Here is a 21,621-nt window from a genome sequence, read left to right on the forward strand (position 1 = left end):
GAGAAAGCCCTCGCACAGAAACAAAGACCCAACGCAGCCAAAATTAATTAATTAATTAATAATTTAAAGAAAAAGAAGCACCGGTCTCAAAGTGTGGTCTGAGGACCCCGAGAGGTCCCCAAAACACTCTCAGGGAGTCTACTAGGTCCTCTGTTTCCACCTACATATCTATGAGATGCTGTATTTTCTTCATACACTTCAATTGAAACAACATATTTAATATACTTAAAGTCATTATCAAAATGCGAGAACGGCTCTTGATGTTAAGAATGCAACATTCTGCTCTTGCAGGCATACTGTCCAGGCATTAACATGCAAGTGAATGGGGCATTACGTGGCATACACGTCCCCGGACAGCTGCTCTGGCACTGCTCAGCTATATAATATAGATGCATATGGAACACCTGGAAACTAAGAGGAGTGTGAACCTTTGAGAAAAAGTTATATTTCCTAAGCACTCCCAAGTGTGAAGGGTTTATTACTATCTTGTAAGTAAACCATACCCCAGGCTTCCATGGCCTGGGGATATACCTAACATAGTAACGTTAGTCATATAAATGCAAGCCTTGCTGTTTTATATTTGGTATGTATCCAGTCCATCTCTCTGTCCATAATTGATGGAAAAATCATTTTTGGAAACTACCTAAGATATTATTTTTAACTTCAGTAACACTTATTGCGTTATGTGTGGGAAATAACATATCAATAAAGAAAATTAGGAAAATAGAGAAAAGCACACAGAAACCTAAATTACAAGGTAGTCCCAGCGTCCAGATTATTAGTCAAGTAGTATGTAACACATGTATCATGGATATATATTTATACATTATTATGATTATATAAAAAGCCTTTGCATATTAAAAATAACAACTCCTTGAAAAAAAAGAAAAAGGAACAACATATTACAACAGGTTCTAAATGAAAAAGCATATATAATAATCATGTTCTCTTTTATTAAGTCATCCATGAAAGAGATTTGAAAAAATGTATAATGAGGGCATTTTTCTCAGGAAATTTTTTGGGAAAACAGTTATTTTGCATAAACTGTTATATGCAATGAGCTTATTATTGTTATTTTAAATGAGTTAATATGTACCTATTTTTAGAAATTTAATCTGTTTTAATTTCTAATATGAGAAATATCATTAGCTATAACCCACATAAACAAAAGCTCTTTGTGCTCTCAATAATTTTTAAGAGAGTAAAGAATTCTAAAACCAAAATGCTTGAGAAACCGCAGCTATAGATCCCTGATTATGTTTCTGCTGGACCAAGAAGCACAGTGTGCCCCTGGGGATAACTGGCCATCCCCAGGAATAGGGAGCAATTTAGAGTGACATGTAGCCTCAAGCCTGTCTCTTTCCTTTATGGTCAAATCTACATCAGAGGCCGTATTTCATATTCCTTCATTATCTTCTACAGAGCCTAGCAGGAAAGTGAGCACACAATACACACTCTTTAAAATGCATTGATTGATTTTTGTTGATCTTCAATTGTACAGAATGTATTAATTTGGAGTAAGGAGGTCTCTCATCCAGCTCAAGAAGCTTAATGTCGACCTCAGGAGCTAAGACATGAGCAGTTTGGGAGCTCCACCCCCTCCCCCCGGTGTCCCCCTTCCCCACCCCAGCTTGGAGCCTGCAGCCTTTTCTCATTCCACGGAGTCACATGAAGTTTCCCTTTGGTTCAAGAAACTGGCAGGACAGGACACCAATATTTACACCATGGATCTTAGATGAACTATAGATTAGAGATTGGTGATACAGAACCCAGGGTGTATTGCCTGTGTACATGTCCTATCTTGCAGAGTTTTTAAGTCCAGACAAAAGTACAGTTACAAGTGCTGAATCAAAGCTCATCCTACTGATTGTGAGATCTTGAGTAAATTTCTTATACTCTACAGTTTCCCTATCTGTAAAATAGGAATACTAGTAATATGAGTTGAAAAGGTTGTGGTGGAAATTAAATGATATAATGTATGCCAAGTGCTTAGCAGAGCGGCCGGCCACCACGAAAGACCTGGAAAAAACGGGAACTGCTACTGCTCTTATATATCTAACACTTCTTTGTGTTAGGCAGAGTAGAGGGGCTGGAAAATGGAATTTCTGTTCCTACTTTGTGGTTCATATTTAATATGCTAAGCACGAAGGAGACCCATTGTTTCCCACAGTGCTTGCTGTGGGTAGGAAAGGAAAACACAGATTTGTCTTGCTTCTTTTTTCATTCTTATCAAAAGCCCAAAGATGGAGGAGAAGGAGGCCAGCCACTGGTTCACTAAAGAAACTGTGCTTCCGATTTGACCTTCTGGTGTGTGTGAGTCTGGGACAATCCCCTTCGATACAACAAGATCCTGTTTGTGTTGGAACAGGAGCTTCTCTTGCGGGAGGGAAAAGGCACGGTGTTGACCGTGCAGCATGTTTGCCATGGATCCTCGGACTGCCCGTTAACTGTCAGCACAGAGTTGGTTTTCATGTCTGGAGCCAGGAAAACATACTCCTTAATGCCCACATATTTGCAGGGTGACACACCTCTTGGAAGCCCGTTACACAGATTGCAGTGGTCAACTGATTTGTTTCCCAGGAAAGATTGTCTTCATGAGATATTATTAGGGATGATTGCCGTGAGCCATGCGTGCCTTGGACAGGACAGCAGCCGCCTAACTTGAAAGGCTCCTCCCCGCCAGGCAGCCACAGACTGAGCCCTGTCATCAGCCGGCCCAAAAAAGACCTTTCAGCAGCAAGGGGACCGTGACTTGCCTGGTGGTTGCATTTGAGAATCCAAGGGCTGATTTCAGGTAACGATGTGCTGTTTGTCTGGAGACGGGCTTGGGGACTGCTCTCCTGTTCTGCTGAAGGAGTAGAAAGCAGCATGATTTCACACCAAATGGCTGGCTCTGGTGTGTTCTTGAACTAAAACCAAAGTAAACGAGGAAACACCCACCACTTGACCAATGATGCACTTGGCACCCTAAGAGGCAAACTAATGCAGGGGGTGGGGACTAGAGAGTGCTGAACCTGGAATCAACCAATTCGCTTGTTTCAGAAGAGGGCAAAGCTGGAAAGTGGCAATGCCAGGTAATGCCTGAAAAGAAGCTAAAAAAATGCATATTATTTACCTAGAAGAGCAAAAATCCAAGGAAAGGCTATGACAAAACTTTCTGTGTGTTTAACAAGCTGTTTCCATCACTACTGGACAGAGGAGGAGGATGTTGATTAGAATTAGGAATTCGGGCTAAGTCATGAGAACTCGGTTGCTGTAACAACACGGGAGGTGATGGGAGGTAATGGAACAAACATCTCAGTGCATCTTTAAGAAGGAGTAGTCCCCATGCATCAGGAGTAGCCCCAGGGCCACCCTTCAGTTTTAGGCAGTGAGTTGCAGATATTATAGTGCATTATTTTCTATATAATCCTTTGACCTAAAGAAACACTTTTGTTATTACCTCAGACAGCAATGAGGCAAGGGCAGGGTTTAAAAATAACCAAGGCAAGACATAAAAATATCAAGTAGCAAACAATGAATGAACAAGTATTTAGAAACAAGGAAGTATGAATAGGTAAAAATGGAAGATTGTGGGCATGTGTATGTTTATTTTAATTTTCCAGATGTGTGTTCTTGTTTGTGATATTCCCTGTCAACAATCTGGGGCTCACTCCAGATCCTTCCTGAGACCAGGCATCCACATAATTAGGTTAGGGCTCCCTCTGGCGGCAAGGAGCTAATCCAGCTTCTGGATAAAGTTTGTGTATCCCCTGCCCTCCCTCGGATTTGAGTTCAACGTTCTGGCAAATAGCGTTTTCATATGTCGCAAATACAAACTCACAATTTTTACAGAATGAAGAAATAGTGAAATACAAACTAATTATGATTCCCGTTTAATTTCTTGTAAAGAATTCAGGAAACAGTTTGGGACCTTGAAGAACCTAAGTAATAATCATTGGACTATTATCTAAAAAGAGGTGTCATTAATAGGGATTCTGTTACTGAGATTGATACAGAGTCTGATAAATGAGGTTTCACTGTTGATGGCAACTAAAACACTCTGATTTAGAAAGAGATGTTCTCAGCCGGGACAAACTTCAAAACCTACTTGAAGTGAACCTGAAAAGATACAAGGGCCAACAATTACTGAAAATAACCAGGAGATAAGAAAAATAATAATAATTGAATTTCTCGTCCTGATACTGTCGCTATCTGGTTCAGTGTTCTTGGATTTCGTTAGATACTCTGACAGTCCTAAGATAAATTTCCTCTTTTTTTCCTTAAAATATTTTCAATATTACTTGCAACCTAAATATTAACCAAAGTAATGTTAACTCAATGTTAATACTTTCCAGAAGACTGCAATCAGCATTGACCCAATAATATGTGCACACACATTATAAAGATAATTAAAAACAATGAATACATGAGGAAGGTTTCCTCTGATTATTTAAAAGACAGTGGGAAATACGGCAGAAGTGAGCATCAAAGTGGATACATTATGGACACAGCTACAAGGAGAGGGCCCAACATTTCATCTCAAACTCAGATTTTGAAGGAAGAATCTGTAAATGAGCTTTGGTCAGGGGCCCATCCAGGTTTACATAACTGTGGCTGTAAATAGTGTAAACAGGATAGGTTTGGGGGCTGGGGCAGATAACTCAGTAGATGTCCACTGCAAGGGCAAACTCTTACCACTCTAAAATAAGGAATGATCTCTTGGTTCGACCCCCTGCTATGTACATATTTACGCTGCGGCTACTGTTGTTGATAATTAACAAGGAAGTGAATCTTTTTTATTTATTTCATTGACTTTAGGTAGTAGAACTAAAGCTATATTATTCAGTTAATGTATTCTGATCCACACTACAAAAAGGTTTTATGTCTCAAGATTTCTTACAAGGAATATGGCATAGTAAAAACATTAATCTCTTAGATAAAAATGCATCTGAGCCTTAAATGTCTGCTATAAAATTCCATGATTTGAAAAAAAAGTCAAAAAAATTTTAAATAAATTTATTTGGTTTTATTTTTGGCTGTGTTGGGTCTTTGTTGCTGTGCGCAGGCTTTCTCTAGTCGCGGAGAGCAGGGGCTACTCTTCCTGCGATGCACAGGCTTCTCATTGTGGTGGCTTATCTTGTTGTGGAGCATGGACTCCAGGCACGCGGGCTTCAGTAGTTGTGGCACCCGGGCTCAGTAGTTGTGGCTCACGGGCTCTGGAGTGCAGGCTCAGTAGTCGTGGCGCACAGGCTTATTTGCTCCGCGGCATGTGGGATCTTCCCGGACCAGGGCTCGAACCCATGTCCCCTGCATTGGCAGGCGGATTCTTAACCACTGTGCCACCAGGGAAGCCCCTGAACAGTTTTAAGTGAGAAAAAAATCCTCCTGATATTAAGCAAAAAAATCTTCACTTAATTTAATCTTTACTTGGAAAGCTATACTATTTCTTAAAAATTTTTTTTCCATGATAGATATTTTAACATTAAACACACCTCCTCGTAGGTTGTTTCTTTTCCAGGACAGAGCCTGGAAATCTTTCTGCACTCTGATTTGCCTCTTTTGGAAGAACTAAATTTTGTATTGTCTTGAAATGTGATGCCCATATTGGATCTGATCTATTCGAAGTGTAATGGGGCCTCATCTCACGATATTTTTACACTTCTATTGATACTAATGAACTATATAAAAGTATGTGGTTTTGTAGCACCTGAAGTCAACTAAAGCCCCAGATCTTGCTGCTCCAGCCACCATCCTGGCCAGGGGAATTATAGTGTGTGGTGGGAGGGGAGAGGGAGCGAGGGAAGGTTAGTTAAGGAAATGCGTCTTACATTTGCTGGGTCCCTTGAACAGAACCTGAGCATGTGGACAGAGGAGTAAATCAGGCTGGCCCTGGTCCTGGGGTTGGATGTCCAGGCTTAGGGGAAAATGGAAAAGGGAGTCCTGAATGAGGGCAGGCCAGAATGCAAGGCAAAAAATAGACATTGAACATCTAAGAAGCAAGTTGAAATGAAAATCAAGATCTATAGTGAAATGGCTTCAAGCAGGAACAGGCAAGGTTGCAAAGCAGGTTTCAGAGGTGGAACCCACAATGGTGACTCGAAGCAATTTTAGGTCTTCCAGGAGTGAGCCCAGAGAATAAGAGAAAGCTATTAAAAAGACCAAGACTGTTCCAGCATCTTCACTTAATCACTATTTTCTGTGTGCCATGGCCTGGGCTAAGCACTAGGTATAAATGATAAAGAAGGTCTACACCCAAATCTCAGAGTTCTCACAGCCTCCTTTGGGAGATGGTCACAGGACATCTACCTGCTACATAATGTGATCAGTACAATGATGGACCAACCACAAGAACCACAGAAGAGGAGTAAGACTCCTGAAAGAGGTGATTGTCTGAGTCTTATAGGATGAGAAGGAGTTGGGTGAATGAAAGGAATAGGGAAGGACTTTCTCGATGGAAGAAAAAAGTCAGGTGAAGGCCCAGAGAATGAGAACCAGCGTGATGTAAAGAGGAGCTTCTTGTAGTTCTGTATTGCTGGATTGTCAAGAGTAAATCACTGGAAGTCAGATTTGTCCTTTCCTGTACTTGTGAAGTTACGTTTAGAACCTAAGAAAAAGTCATTACAGTTATTCATTTTAATCCTCATATTATTTGTTTGCCCTTTCATAGTAGTCTTAGAATATTCTCAGAATATCAAAGGTCTATAATTACTCTTTCCCCAGGCTACAGATCATCTGAAAATTTGATGAGTATTCTTCTTCTAGTTTCCTCTAGTCCTTGATTAAAAAATAAAAAACATTGAACAGTGCAGCACCAAGTCTAGAGTCCTTCAGTATTCTCTAGAGATCTCCTGCCAAACTGACATTGATCCAGTAATCAACAGCCTACCCATATGGTTGTTTAATTAGCTAACACTCTGTAGTAATGAGAGATAGTATGGTTACCTATTGCCAGGAAGGTCAGGCTAGGATAACTTGGAAAGGATCCAGATATAAAAGTGTACCTGCCAAAGGGGAGACCAGGCATCAGAAGACAGATCCACACATCAGTGCTGGAGGGAACCCGGTCCAACAGGCAGCATCTGGAAATCGTGGTAACAGATAACAAGCAAGTAGTCAAGTAGGGAGGGGAGGCAGAGAATGAAAATTACATAATATAATGGGTTTATCTAAAAGGTGAGTGGGACAGAGTGTTAGGGAGGCTATTTGGAAATCCAGGGGAACATTTAACATCAGGAATACAGTTTATGATCTACTAGAACCCAAGCTACTAGTCAAGCTCATGGGCAGTACTCCAATTCCCAGGGGAAGACATAGTAAAATCAAAGCATGGTCCCGGAGGTAAAAGAGGACCAAGAATGTAGCAAAGAAGAGTACTGGGGCATAGAAAGCCAGTAAGAACTGAATCTAGTTACTGGGACTTGGACAAGTCAGGACTTAGTTTTAGAAGCAAGAGAGCAAACCTGAACTGCAACAGAGTCAGAGCTGGACGGGTCACTAGCGTGACTTGATCTAGACCACCTAAGGCTGAACCTGCAGGTGAGGAATCAGTGGCACCAGGTTTAGGGAGAGGAGGGCTCCAGAGGCCAGGAATCTGTATGTCAACAGTAATAAGCAGGTCATATTTCTTCCCCTGATTCACACTGCAAGACTTGGTCACATGCATCGCCCAGTTGGAGATTCTCTATTGCTCCCCTGAGCCTTCATCTCACAACCTTATCACGAAAGGGAATGAGATTACGCTGAGGCAGCTTACCCTCACTGATGGGAGCTGGCTTCTAGCAATACTGTTTCCTTCCTTTAAGTGTGCATAGACTTGTGTTTCATAATTCATCCTAATTTTGCTGGAGATCAACATAAAACTCTAATCAAAGCCTAGAGAATTTCAGTAAAGGGAGAAGATGATTCCATGACTGGGGAGAAAATATGAGTATTCTAGGTGGTATGTTTATTCATCCTTGAAAGAGGAAGAGTAGTATCAGTTGGTGGAATGGGAGTGGAGAGAATGATGTAGTGTCATACAGTAGAGAGAAGGAGCAGCTTAAGAACACAGAGGTCTGTAGACTGTACAGTCCAGTCTGGCTTGTTATAAAAAGTTAGACTGGAGAAAGGAGAAGAGTCAGATCCTTTGGGACAGAGGATACAAACTTTGCTGGGGATGTAACAGATAGTAACTGAGGGTTACTGAGCCTCAGTGAAGCTTTAAAAAGAATGATGTGAATAGTGAGAAAGCACCAGGAAAAATCCAAATAAAGGGTACTCTGTACAGTAACTGGCCTGTACTCTTTAAAGTATTAATACCATGAAAGGTGAAGAAAGACTATTATTCCAGAATAAAGGAAACTAAATAAACATGACAACTGAATGCAACAGGTGACTTGGGTTTTGTTTTGTTTTTTTAGCTATAAAGACATTATTGGGATAATTGGCAAAATCTGAATAAGGTTCATAGATTAGAAAATAGTACTGTGTCAGTATAATTCCTGATTTTGTATTATGGTTATGCATGAGAATATTTGTGTTTTTAGGAAATGTCCACTTCAGCATTTAGGGGTAAATGGACATATATCTGCCAAATGCAACAGACAAATGGTTCAGAAATATAGATATATACACACATGCACATGTATATATCAACTACACATATATGGGGTATATGTGTATGTATGTATGTATGTATGTATCTATCTGGAGAGAGAAAGAATTTTAAAATGTGATAAAATATTAATATTTGGAGGATCTGGGTGAAAGGTATTCTTGAATTCTTTGTACTTTTCTTGAAACTTTCCTGTAGAACCAAAAATATGTCAAAATAAAAGTTAAAGGAAGAAAAAAGAAAAAGTTAAAGGAAAAATAAAATCCATAATGTAATGAAAGATTACAGTGGATTGACTGATTAGGAGGCTACCAAGGGGCTAGTGCAATTGTCTACATGAGACGTCATATGTGCCAGGTGTCGGCAGGAATAGAAAGGAGAAAGAAGCAAGAAGCATCCTGCAGGTAAAGGTGCCCATACTGGCAACTCAATAGATAGGATACTGGAGCTCAGATGACTTGGAATTTTCACGTCAAGGTGCCAGAGAGAATGGTATCACCTTCACAGCTGGAAACATTTACTTGATGATCATGGTAGAGAGTTACCAACGAGATTGCAGAATAAAAACTATAGTTTTAGGAAAGAGGCATGAAGGGGAATACATAACTTGGACTGAGACTATAATTCCTGAACACTTAATAGGTAAGCTGATCATTTTGTTGTTGTTGTTAAAGTATCCAATTAAATTTAATTGTGGCCCATCTGGTAAATTTGTATTTGTGCAACAAGCCAGAAAAGAACTGCATCCATCCCCAAGAAGATAAAGAGTACTGAATGCTGAAAGGTGAAAGAAGCAAACCCCCTAGTTGTGAGATAAGCTTTCATAAGAGCACTGGTGCTGGGCTGGGCTGGCCATCCCTCTCGGACTCAACGGCCATCTCATAGAGCCTGGCATCCCACCCACCTCTGTGTCGTTAACATGCCACTCAGGTGATCAGGCCCAATAAGAGAGGTCCCTGTCGACCAGAGCTTGCTGATGCCTTCTTGCTTGCCCTTCGATATCCTGAAATATTAAGGCTCCACCCTCTTAGGTTTTCCCCCAAAGTTTCTTCGCTTATCAACTATCGTAGTGAAATGTATTCTTCTCTCACAATTCTTCCTTCCCTTCTTTGTTCACCACATGGACTCCCCCACCTGTTGACTATGGACTGGGCCATCTGGAGGAAATGACAGGTGCAAGTTCTAAGCAGAAGTATCATCTGTTTCTGCTTCCCCTCTTGTCCTCCTGTCCTCTGCCAGGACCAAATGCCCTGGCTAATGGCTGCTCCAGTGGGACTCAAAAACTTGCACCCAAGTCTAGACAACCCAAGCAAAGCCACAAACGACCTAACAGACATATGACAAAGAAATGAAGGGTTATTGTTACAACCATTGAATTTGGGGCTTGTTTATCACACAGCATAATCACAACAAAAAGTGATGAGTAAATACCACTCTCTTGTCTATTTGGTTCGCAGCTTTGCACTCACCCCTTGGATGTGATGTTTTAGGAGCCTTCTTTAGAGCTGACCTCTGGCTTTTCCGGCCTCTCTGGCCTCCTCCTATAAACCACCCTGAATCCGTGGAGCATACGGTTTCTTGTCCCCACACCCCTTACAGCTCTGACCCATCATGGTAACTCCCTGGTACATGCAGCCCTACTGGATGTTTACAGGCCCACAGATCAGGAAACAGACGTGAGGCGGGCAGTACTCAGAACACAAAGGTCCTTGCCTATGGGAAATTCAGTTCTTTAGAAAGCTTTCCTCTTTAGAACACAACTGAAAAGGAGTGAAAAATGATTGGGAAGAGTGAAAATCATAAATGCCCCCAAAGTTCATTTCTCCCAAGGGCAGAAATGTATTATTCAGAGAAGAATTCCTTACTCAAAAATAATATGTTTTATAGCGCATGCACTTTTAACAGACATGGTCATATGGTTTTCAAGGCCACGTCTGACTGGAGGAGGGGAGGAGGGCTGTAGGCAGGGACACCGACATCTGGGAGGAGGGACAGCTGACAATCTCATGGGAAGAGAGGAGATAAAAACCTATTAAAATAGGACATTAATAAAAAACAAAAAGCCCAGTGGCAAGTGTCCCTATGTACCATGGGCCATCTCTGTGGTATAGTAGATCAAAGTAATTGCTGTGATTTTCTTTTTTAGTATTACTTATTTGTATTGAAGTATAGATGATGTACAACTGGGATTTTCTTTTAAACCAGCATTTAGCTCTATGAATATAATTGTTTCATGGGGGGAATAAAAACTCTCAAGTTAATGGTGTCTAAGTGTCAATGTACAGCTAAGTTTGTTAGGAATGTTATCAGTAAAACTTACCGGAAATGAAATTCTGGTCAGTTGAATGCCTACTAAGTGACAAGCACTACGTGTTTTCTTTCTGGGTTTGGATGGGTGCGGGCAGGAGTGGGGTGCCATGAACATTTGTAAGCACAAAAGCAGCCCTGGGCTTCCCTGGTGGCGCAGTGGTTGAGAGTCCGCCTGCCGATGCAGGGGACACGGGTTCGTGCCCCGGTCCGGGAAGATCCCACGTGCCGCGGAGCGGCTGGGCCCGTGAGCCATGGCCACTGAGCCTGCGCATCCGGAGCCTGTGCTCCGCAACGGGAGAGGCCACAACAGTGAGAGGCCCGTGTACCGCAAAAAAAAAAAAAAAAAAAAAAAAAGCAGCCCTCCACGGTCTCATTAAGGGCAGGAAACTCTGAGCTGTTATCGCCGCTTGTGAGTTTCCATGCCTCACCCCCTATTGTTGTATCTCCCCCCACTCCTCCCACCCTTGCTTTCTTCTCTGGCCAACTCCTGCTTGTCCTTCCATGCTCAACCCAGAAACGGTCCTCTGGGAGGCTTTCCCCGGCTGCCTCCTCCTCCCCAGTTTTGGTTAAGCGTCCCCCTGGTGCTGCCACAGCCCCCTCTACCCACGCCTGTCGTGCGTGCATGGCCTTTATGACACCATGTTGTATTTACCTGTTTAGACGCGGGCATCCTCACCGGGCTCTAAGTCCTTGAAGGCAGGCTCCACGTCTGTCTGATGCACCACTTTCCTTCGTGACTCGCAACCAGCAAACTCCCAGTATATATTCTTTAAATGAGTAGCACTCCACACGGCTGACTATCCAACAGCAGGGAACCTGCATTACAACCATGATAACAAAATGAAAACACTCATTACGTATTATTTGGACAGGAAGGGCACTGAGCTGCATTATGTCAAATGGTTGGCAGTTCTTGATGGTGAGGTCAAGATTTTAGGCCAGATTCGGGGTGTATAGCCATAGGCTTCACCTTGGGCTCTCTAAATGCATCTTCGCCACTCATGCCCCTGGTCCCTGTAGGACTGTTTGCATATATGGTGGCACTCCCCATCTAGTGCTGGGGGCAGCAGGACAGGGCTGGGCAGGAAGAAAGGGGGGTGAAATTGCTTCAGTCTGGCGGAAAGGGACCACTGTGCAAGCAGAATTAACAATGACCTCAGGGGAATAGGAGACCATGTTGGGACAAGATGCTCCCCCAAAGAAAGGCTTGTGAAGAGGAATGCTTCCTCAGACCCTGATCAAAAGACATTTTTCTGGGCAATCAAAGTAGCTTACAACCTTAAGATTATTAGACTGATGTGCTGCTGGCAATTAAAAAAATATGGCTTTGGGTTTCCCTGGTGGCACAGTGGTTGAGAGTCTGCCTGCTAATGCAGGGGACACGGGTTCGAGCCCTGGTCTGGGAAGATCCCACATGCCGCGGAGCAACTAGGCCCGTGAGCCACAACTACTGAGCCTGTCCTCCGCAACAAGAGAGGCCGTGATAGTGAGAGGCCCACGCACCGCGATGAAGAGTGGCCCCTGCTTGCAGCAACTAGAGAAAGCCCTCGCACAGAAACAAAGACCCAACACAGGAAAAATTAATTAATTAATTAATTAACTCCTACCCCCAACATCTAAAAAAAAGATCCTTAAAAAATATATATATATGGCTTAAAACCATTGCTGATGGCCGGTGAGTGGTCTCAATTTTATATAAAAGGTCAGAAAATTTGAGAAGATGAAAGGCATCAGGTAAAACAGTTTGTTAGAATGAAATCTAGAAGTCTACAGGTCTGGGCTCTTGTCCGTTTTTTTCACTAATTTCTCTGTATACTTAAGTCATAGCGTCTGCCTGGGTCACAACGTCCTTACTCATAAGCAAGGAAGATGAGCAAGGTAGTCTCTAACGTTCCCTCCAGCTCTCCCCCAAGTTCCCCAAACATAGTATGTTCATCATGATGACTAAGAGTTATTAAGAAAAAACCAAAATACATTTTTTAGCGAAATAATGAAATGAGAAAGTGTTCACGATATACTTTTTTTTTTTTTTGCGGTACACGGGCCTCTCACTGCTGTGGCCTCTCCCGTTGCGGAGCACAGGCTCGGGACGCACAGGCTCAGCGGCCATGGCTCACGGGCCCAGCCGCTCCGCGGCATGTGGGATCTTCCCGGACCGGGGCACGAACCCGTGTCCCCTGCATCGGCAGGAGGACTCTCAACCACTGCGCCACCAGGGAAGCCCCATGATATACTTTTAAGTGAAAAAAGCAATTTTTATAAAATGGCATGTAGTATGTTCCCAATGAATATAATGGACATATGTGTGTGTGTGTGTGTGCCTGTGTGTCTGCGTGGGTATGTGTATAGAAAAATTTCACGCATATAGAAAAATTATCAGACTAAGACAAAGCACATTATTACCAGTGATGGCATCAGCATTACTGCTGTTTTGCTCTTGGTGTGTTTTTTTTGTTGTTGTTGTTTGTTTGTTTTGTTTTGTTTTATTTAATCCATCCTTTATTACTGTACATGCAGTTTACTACCAGTTTCTCACTCGTACTAGACACATTGAATCCATGTGCATTAATCTGTGTATGAGCCTGTGAGAGGTAATCATCTCCTTAAGACAAATTCACAGAAGTGATAGAGATGATTGGATCCCAGAAAATGAACATTTTAAAGGTTTTTGAAGCATAAGGCCAAATTTCCCCCCAGAAAGTTGTGCCAGTTTATAGTTCTGTCTCGGTGTGTTTTTGCATTTTATTCTTTTTCAGTAAGGTACAGGTTTTACATTATTAACTGGAAAAAATAAGGTTTTTTGAATGTTTTCTTCTGATCATTAAGTTAATATAGGTACCTTCTAATAGAGCTAATGTTTTGTAGCTATGTAATTGGAATTAAAATGATAGTTGACCATTAATGACTACAGCGGAGTTTGTAGCTATAAAGTGAGCTATACCCTGTGCAAATAAAGTGCAAGTCATTTCCTTTTTGGCTCCAAATTATTAGAGTTCAAGTACCAGAAAGAACTGAGGCAAGCTGCGTGGTCCGGAGCTTAGGAGCCTCACAGACCTCAGACATGGCCTCGTGCTCTCTCTTCCCACTTCTGAACTGATCTCTGTGGTCCCCAGTTGCTTACAGATCCCGCTTCTTCCCGCCTGTTTTATGAGGCTTTGCATTTTCTACTCCAATAAATAGTTAACAATTGGTGTGATGGTATGATGCTATCGCCAACCAGCTTCAGTCGAGCTGCTGAGGAGAAATCACAACCTGCAGCTAAATGGGCAAAGCAATGGAAGTTAGGCGGAGACAGCTGTGGGACGCAAGCCAGCACCCAGGAAGCAGAGGCTCACTCTCTTGGCACAATAAGCCTCAAATGTTAGGTGGAAGATTAGCTCCCACACTGAGAGATTCCTTTTTCTTTCTTTTTAAATGATCATGGTATCAAGAGAAAGAGAGAAATAAGTAGGGTGAGCTCTTGGCCGGAGTCAGATCTCCTCAGTGGAGTTCCCACCCTGCTCCACCCTCAGGACCTAAAGCTCCTTCCTCTCAGCATCAGAAGCTTCAACACCATGGATGGTATGATGCTAACAGCCTGAAATTTTCAGAAGAATTAGGGGACACCCCCTCCCAAAAAGTACCCAAGACTTCAAGGGCTGGGAAGAAATTACTCATCCATTGCTGAAGCTGGAAAAATGGGGAAGAGGGAGTGGGTATTTGTTGTTGATCCCACAATACCAATTTTATTGAAGATAGTTTAATTTCATCTTGTAATTCCATCACCCTTGCCAGCATTTGCCTAGGAACAGGTGGGTGACAAAATTCTGCTAATGAGACTTGAGAGAAGTCTGCTGAGGGCTTCTGGGAAGCACAGGAAGAAATGCTCTTGCTTCCTAAGGACGCTGTTACGTCTGCATGTGACTCTCGGAGCTGCCTCGGTCACCTTCTCCCAGTCTCAGAGTTAAGACAACACTAATAATAATAGACCAGAGAGTGGACCAAAACCAGAGACTGTAGGATGGTTGGGCTACTGAGTCAAACAAGCCTGAGCTCTCTGGACTTCCAGTTATGGAAGGTCATACAGGCCTTACTGTTTAGTCACTAGGAGTTAGGGAAGAAGAAGAGGTCCAGGGAGTGATTCGCTGGGGGTGAGACAAATAACTTTAAAGGGTAGACAGTGACCTGAGCTCATGGATGGGGAGGTGGGTGACTTAGGTAACCTGGGTCCACCCAGCCTTTTGCCTCCCTAAGTATAGTTTGCAATAAAGCAAAACTGAAGGAAAGAATTTTCTTGTGATTTTCATGTGTGTTTTTCTCAGCCAACGTAGCAGGGTTACAAATAACTCAGACTTTATACTCATATGTACAAAGAAGATGTAGTTAATATTCCAGAAGTCCCCACCCTCATAGGTATCAGATTATTCAAAGTTCAGTTTCCTAGTGGGTCTGGTATAAAGCATACATTTTGGATGACTTGGTCTCTCTGAGTAAATTCTCCGGTTCCAGAGTGCTGCTCTATACGTGTCCTCCTTCCTAAGAGATCTATAAGGCATTTTACTGGGTTCCTGACCCAGTTCCTGACATGGCTTGTCTGATGTGCACCTTGACTGGTAATCACCGCAGTGTGGCTGGTCCCATATGGCCCCCTCAGGTCACCTCCTGGTACCCATCCCTGGAGTCCACAGTCCCAGCCACCTGCTCCTACATGAAGACCCCTCTCATAGGAACCTCTTCATCCTGCTGCTGCCCTGGCTCCCCCAGCACTTTCCATCCCTTCAGCAGGGCAGTGAAATCTCCCTAGGCAAGATGATACCAGAGGGGAGCCAGGAGCAGGGCCCCATGCTCACTGACCCAATCAGCTCACCCCATTCCATCACTCTCTCACCGCATGGGACGTGGAGCCATGCAGCGGACCAGGGCTCCCCAAGAAGCCCTAGCCTCCTGCAGGCTTCTCCCAGGAAGCAGCACTGAGCCTCAGGATCATGGAGGCCTCCATACCCACCTTAATGTGCCCACACACCCACTCGCTCAAGGCTTGGGCTCCAGAAGAGGAGACAACGCCTCCTTTCTTCTTTTCACAAACCTGAAGGTGTTGAAAAGTTCAGGCTCATCATTTCTGCATCTTATCTACCGGTTTCCCCTGACCTAAGACTCTGAGATCAACACCACCTGGCACGGAGCTGTTAAGAAAGCAAGGTTTGGGCCACAGACATCCCGTCTCTACCTCCATAAATCTTTGCTTTTAAGACTTATGAACTTATTAAATTGCTTAAGCAAAACCCTTCAGATTTGAAATTCAAATGGCCTTTCTTTCTACCCTGAATTAACTTTTTCCTCATGTGGTAATAAGCCTCATGATTGCTTAGAGGTAGAAGGCCACAGAGTACTGGACTTAAAGAAAAAAATATATATATATAATTGGCCATACTCGATAGTAGGGAATAAATGGAGACATGGGGCAGGGGGTGGGGTGCTTGTCCCACCAGCTACCCAGTAACACAGAGTGCACTGCCCATTCTCTGCTTCCTCTGAAGCTCCATTGCCAAGATAAGAAATGCAAGTTATCTGGGCTTTTTGATCACCTTTGAATCCTTCCTTAATGATTTGATAAACAGTTAAAATCATTCTTACAGTTTTCTATTCCTCTCCACTGTCACATTAAGGAATTAAATTGAAAATGCTACAAGATAATCTTTGAATATATACTGCTTAAATGAAGAGGGGTCTGTAACCCTGTCTAATTAAATCTCAAATTAAGTGTAGAGAATAAGGAGGGCCATGCTTGTTAAGGAACTGCAAGGGGATAGAACCAATATCAAAATCACCATAGCAATAGCAACCCACACACTGTCAGAACTTGAGATACCATGGGCCCAGGAGAGAGTATGATCATAAGAAAGAGAGAAATCACTCACTTTTCTAGTATGGAAAGCAAAATCAGCGTTTGATGAGGAATTTTCATGTTAACGATTCATGAGTATCCTTTAAACCTTTTTTATTTTTTAACTGTAACCCATAATAAGAAATACCTTTTATTTTCCGTGATGTGTTCTTGTAATAGGGAAAAACCTTCTATGCTATTACAAGTTAATCACTAAAGGGATGTTGCCTATAAGCTTCAATTATATGTAATGGCCCATCTCTGGGAACACTGCCTCGCAGGTAGTGAGCCTTAAGCTAAAACCTTTGTTTAGCTCACAGGAAATATCCTGACCAGGCCAGCTGTGAATGGATGTAGGAAGAAAGAAATTAATACATCCCCTCTAGAGTCTGAGGAACCAGGGCTTTACCTTCTCCCCTTTTAGTATAAAAGAAGCTAAAATTCTAACACAAGGAAGATGATTCTTTGCAAAATTAGTCCAGCATTTTCTTGGTCTGCTGGTTTTCCAGATAAAGTCACTACACCTTCCCCCTACAACTCATCTCTCGACTTATTGGCCTGTTGTGCAGTGAGAAGTATGAGCTTGGACTCAGTAACACATCTAATCTATTCTGTTTTGTCCTGGTCTATTTTTCTTTTTTTTTTTTTCCACACTGCATGGCTTGTGGTATCTTAGTTTTCCAACCAGAGATTGAACCTAGGCCCTCGGCAGTGAGAGCACGGAGTCCTAACCACTGGACTGCTAGGGAATTCACTATTCATTATTTTATTTATTTATTTAACAATTTTATTGGAGTATAATTGCTTTACAATGGTGTGTTAGTTTCTGCTTTATAACAAAGTGAATCAGTTATACATATACATATATCCCCATATCTCTTCCCTCTTGCATCTCCTTCCCTCCCACCTTCCCTATCCTACCCCTCTAGGTGGTCACAAAGCACCAAACTGATCTCCCTGTGCTATGTGGCTGCTTCCCACTAGCTACCGGTTTTACATTTGGTAGTGTATATATGTCCATGCCACTCTCTCACTTTGTCCCACCTTACTCTTCCCCCTCCCCATGTCCTCAAGTCCATTCTGTAGTAGGTCTGCATCTTTATTCCCATCCTGTCCCTAGGCTCTTCATGACCACTTTTTTTTTAGGTTCCATGTCTGTGTTAGCATATGGTGTTTGTTTTTCTCTTTCTGACTTACTTCACTCTGTATGACAGACACTAGGTCCACCTACCTCACTACAAATAACTCAATTTTTTTATGGCTGAGTAATATTCCACTGTATATATGTGTCACATCTTCTTCATCTGTTGATGGACACTTAGGTTGCTTCCATGTCCTGGCTATTGTAAATAGAGCTGCAATGAACATTTTGGTACATGACTCTTTTTGAATTATGGTTTTCTCAGGGTATATGCCCAGTAATGGGATTGCTGGGTGGTATGGTAGTTCTATTTTTAGTTTTCTAAGGAACCTCCATACTGTTCTCCACAGTGGCCGAACCAATTCACATTCTCACCAGCAGTGCAAGAGGGTTCCCTTTTCTCCACACCTTCTCCAGCATTTATTGTTTGTAGACTCTTTAATGATGGCCTTTCTGACTGCTGTGAGGTGAGACCTCATTGTGGTTTGGATTTGCATTTCTCTAATAATTAGCGATGTTGAGCATCTTTTCATGTGCCTGTTTGGCATTCTGTAGGTCTTCTTTGGAGAAATGTCTACTTAGGTCTTCTGCCCACTTTTGGATTGGGTTTGTTTTTTTGAAATGAGCTGCATGAGCTGCTTGTAAATTTTAGAGATTAATCCTTTGTCATTTGCTTCCTTTGAAAATATTTTCTCCCATTCTGAGGGTTGTCTTTTCATCCTGTTTATGGTTTCCTTTGCTGTGCAAAAGATTTTAAGTTTCATTAGGTCCAGTTTGTTTATTTTTTTTATTTCCATTTCTCTAGGAGGTGGGTCAAAAAGGATCTTGCTGTGATTTATATCATAGAGTGTTCTGCCTATGTGTTCCTCTAAGAGTTTTATAGTGCCTGGCCTTATATTTAGGTCTTTAATCCATTTTCAGTTTACTTTTTATGTATGGTGTAAGGGAGTATTCTAATTTCTTTTTTTGGGACATCTCTGTCTGGTTTTGGTATCAGGGTGATAGTGGCCTCATAGAACGAGTTTGAGAGTGTTCCTCCCTCTGCTATATTTTGCGAGAGTTTGAGAAGGATAGGTGTTAGCTCTTCTCTAAATGTTTGATAGAATTCACCTTTGAAGCCATCTGGTCCAGGGCTTTTGCTTGTTGGAAGGTTTTTAATCACAGTTCCAATTTCAGTGCTTGTGATTGGTCTGTTTTTATTTTCTATTTCTTCCTGGTTCAGTCTTAGAAGGTTGTGCTTTTCTAAGAATTTGTCCATTTCTTCCAGGTTGTCCATTTTATTGGCATAGAGTTGCTTGTAGTAATCTCTCATGATCCTTTGTATTTCTGCAGTATCAGTTGTTACTTCTCCTTTTTCATTTCTAATTCTATTGATTTGAGTCTTTTTCCTTCTTTTCTTGCTGAGTCTGGCTAATGGTTTATCAATTTTGTTTATTTTCTCAAAGAACCACCTCTTAGTTTTACTGATCTTTGCTATCATTTCCTTCATTTCTTTTTCATTTTTTTCTGACCTGATATTTATGATTTCTTTCCTTCTGCTAACTTTGGGGTTTTTGTTGTTGTTCTTTCTCTAATTGCTTTAGGTGTAAGGTTAGGTTGTTTATTTGAGATGTTTCTTGTTTCTTAGGGTAGGATTGTATTACTATAAACTTCCCTCTTGGAACTACTTTTGCTGCATCCCATAGGTTTTGGGTCATCATGTTTTCATTGTCATTTGTTTCTAGGTATTTTTTGATTTCCTCTTTGATTTCTTCAGTGATCTCTTGGTTATTAAGTAGTGTATTGATTAGCCTCCACGTGTCTGTAGTTTTTACAGATTTTACCCTGTAATTGATATCTAGTCTCATAGCGTTGTGGTCAGAAAGGATACTTGATACAATTTCAATTTTCTTAAATTTACCAAGACTTGATTTGTGACCCATGATATGATCTATCCTGGAGAATATTCCATGAGCACTTGAGAAGAGAGTGTATTCTGTTGTTTTCGGATGGAATGCCCTATAAATATTAATTAAGTCCATCTTGTTTAATGTGCCCTTTAAACCTTGTGTTTCCTTATTTATTTTCTTTTTGGATGTTCTGTCCATTTGTGAGAGTGGGGTGTTAAAGTCCCCTACTATGATTTTGTTACTGTCAATTTCCCCTTTTATGGCTGTTAGCATTTGCCTTATGCATTGAGGTGCTCCTATGTTGGGTGCATAAATATTTACAATTGTTATATCTTCTTCTTGGATTGATCCCTTGATCATTATGTAGTGTCCTTCTTTATCTCTCATAATAGTCTTTGTTTTAAAGTATATTTTGTCTGATAGAAGAATGGCTACTCCAGCTTTCTTTTGATTTCCATTTGCATGGAATATCTTTTTCCATCCCCTCACTTTCAGTCTGTATGTGTCCCTAGGTCTGAAGTGGGTGTCTTGTTGAAAGCACATATACATGTCTTGTTTTTGTATCCATTCAGCCAGTCTATGTCTTTTGGTTGGAGCATTTAATCCATTTATATTTAAGGTAGTTATCAATGTGTATATTCCTATTACCATTTTCTTACTTGTTTTGGGTTTGTTATTCTAGGTCTTTTCCTTCTTTGTGTTTCCTGCCTAGAGAAGTTCCTTTAGCATTTGTTGTAAAGCTGGTTTGGTGGTGCTGAATTCTCTTAGCTTTTGCTTGTCTGTAAAGTTTGTAATTTCTCTGTCGAATCTGAATGAGATTCTTGCTGCGTAATCTTGGTTGTAGTTTTTTCCCTTTCATGACTTTAAATATGTCCTGCCAGTCCCTTCTGGCTTGCAGAGTTTCTGCTGAATGATCAGCTTTTAATCTTAAGGGGATTCCCTTGTATGTAATTTGTTGCTTTTCCCTTGCTGCTTTTAATATTTTTTCTTTGTATTTAATTTTTGATAGTTTGGTTAATACGTGTCTTGTGGTGTTTCTCCTTGGATTATCCTGTATTATCTCCTTGGAATATCCTGTATTATCCTGTATTATTCCCTTTCTCTTCTTTGTTCTCACAGCTCCCAGGGGCTCAGCTTTGGATTTGGCCCTGCCTCTGTGTGTAGGTCGCTGGAGGTCGTCCGTTCTTTGCTCAGACAGGACGGGGTTAAAGGAGCCGCTGCTTCGGGGGCTCTGGCTCACTCAGGCCGGGGGCGGGGGGAGGGGCACGGAGGGCGGGGCGGGCCTGCAGCGGCAGAGGCCGGCGTGATGTTGCACCAGCCTGAGGCGCGCCGTGCGTTCATCCGGGGAAGTTGTCCCTGGATCCTGGGACCCTGGCAGTGGCGGGCTGCACAGGCTCCCGGGAGGGGAGGTGTGGAGAGTGACCTGTGCTCGCACACAGGCTTCTTGGTGGCGGCAGCAGCAGCCCTAGCGTCTCCTGCCCGTCTCTGGGGTCCGCGCTTTAGCCGCGGCTCGCGCCCGTCTCTGGAGCTCCTTTAAGCAGCGCTCTTAATCCCCTCTCCTCGCGCACCAGGAAACAAAGAGGTAAGAGAAAGCCTCTTGCCTCTTCGGCAGGTCCAGACTTTTCCCCGGCCTCCCTCCCGGCTAGCCGTGGCGCACCAGTCCCCTTCAGGCTGTGTTCTCGCCACCAACCCCAGTCCTCTCCCGGCGCTCCGACCGAAGCCCGAGCCTCAGCTCCCAGCCCCCGCCCGCCCCGGCGGGTGAGCAGACAAGCCTCTCGGGCTGGTGAGTGCCGGTCAGCCCTGACTCTCTGTGCGGGAATCTCTCCGCTTTGCCCTCGGCTCC

Source organism: Tursiops truncatus, chromosome 2 (genome assembly GCF_011762595.2).
Source record: "Tursiops truncatus isolate mTurTru1 chromosome 2, mTurTru1.mat.Y, whole genome shotgun sequence".
Taxonomy (NCBI): Eukaryota; Metazoa; Chordata; class Mammalia; order Artiodactyla; family Delphinidae; genus Tursiops; species Tursiops truncatus.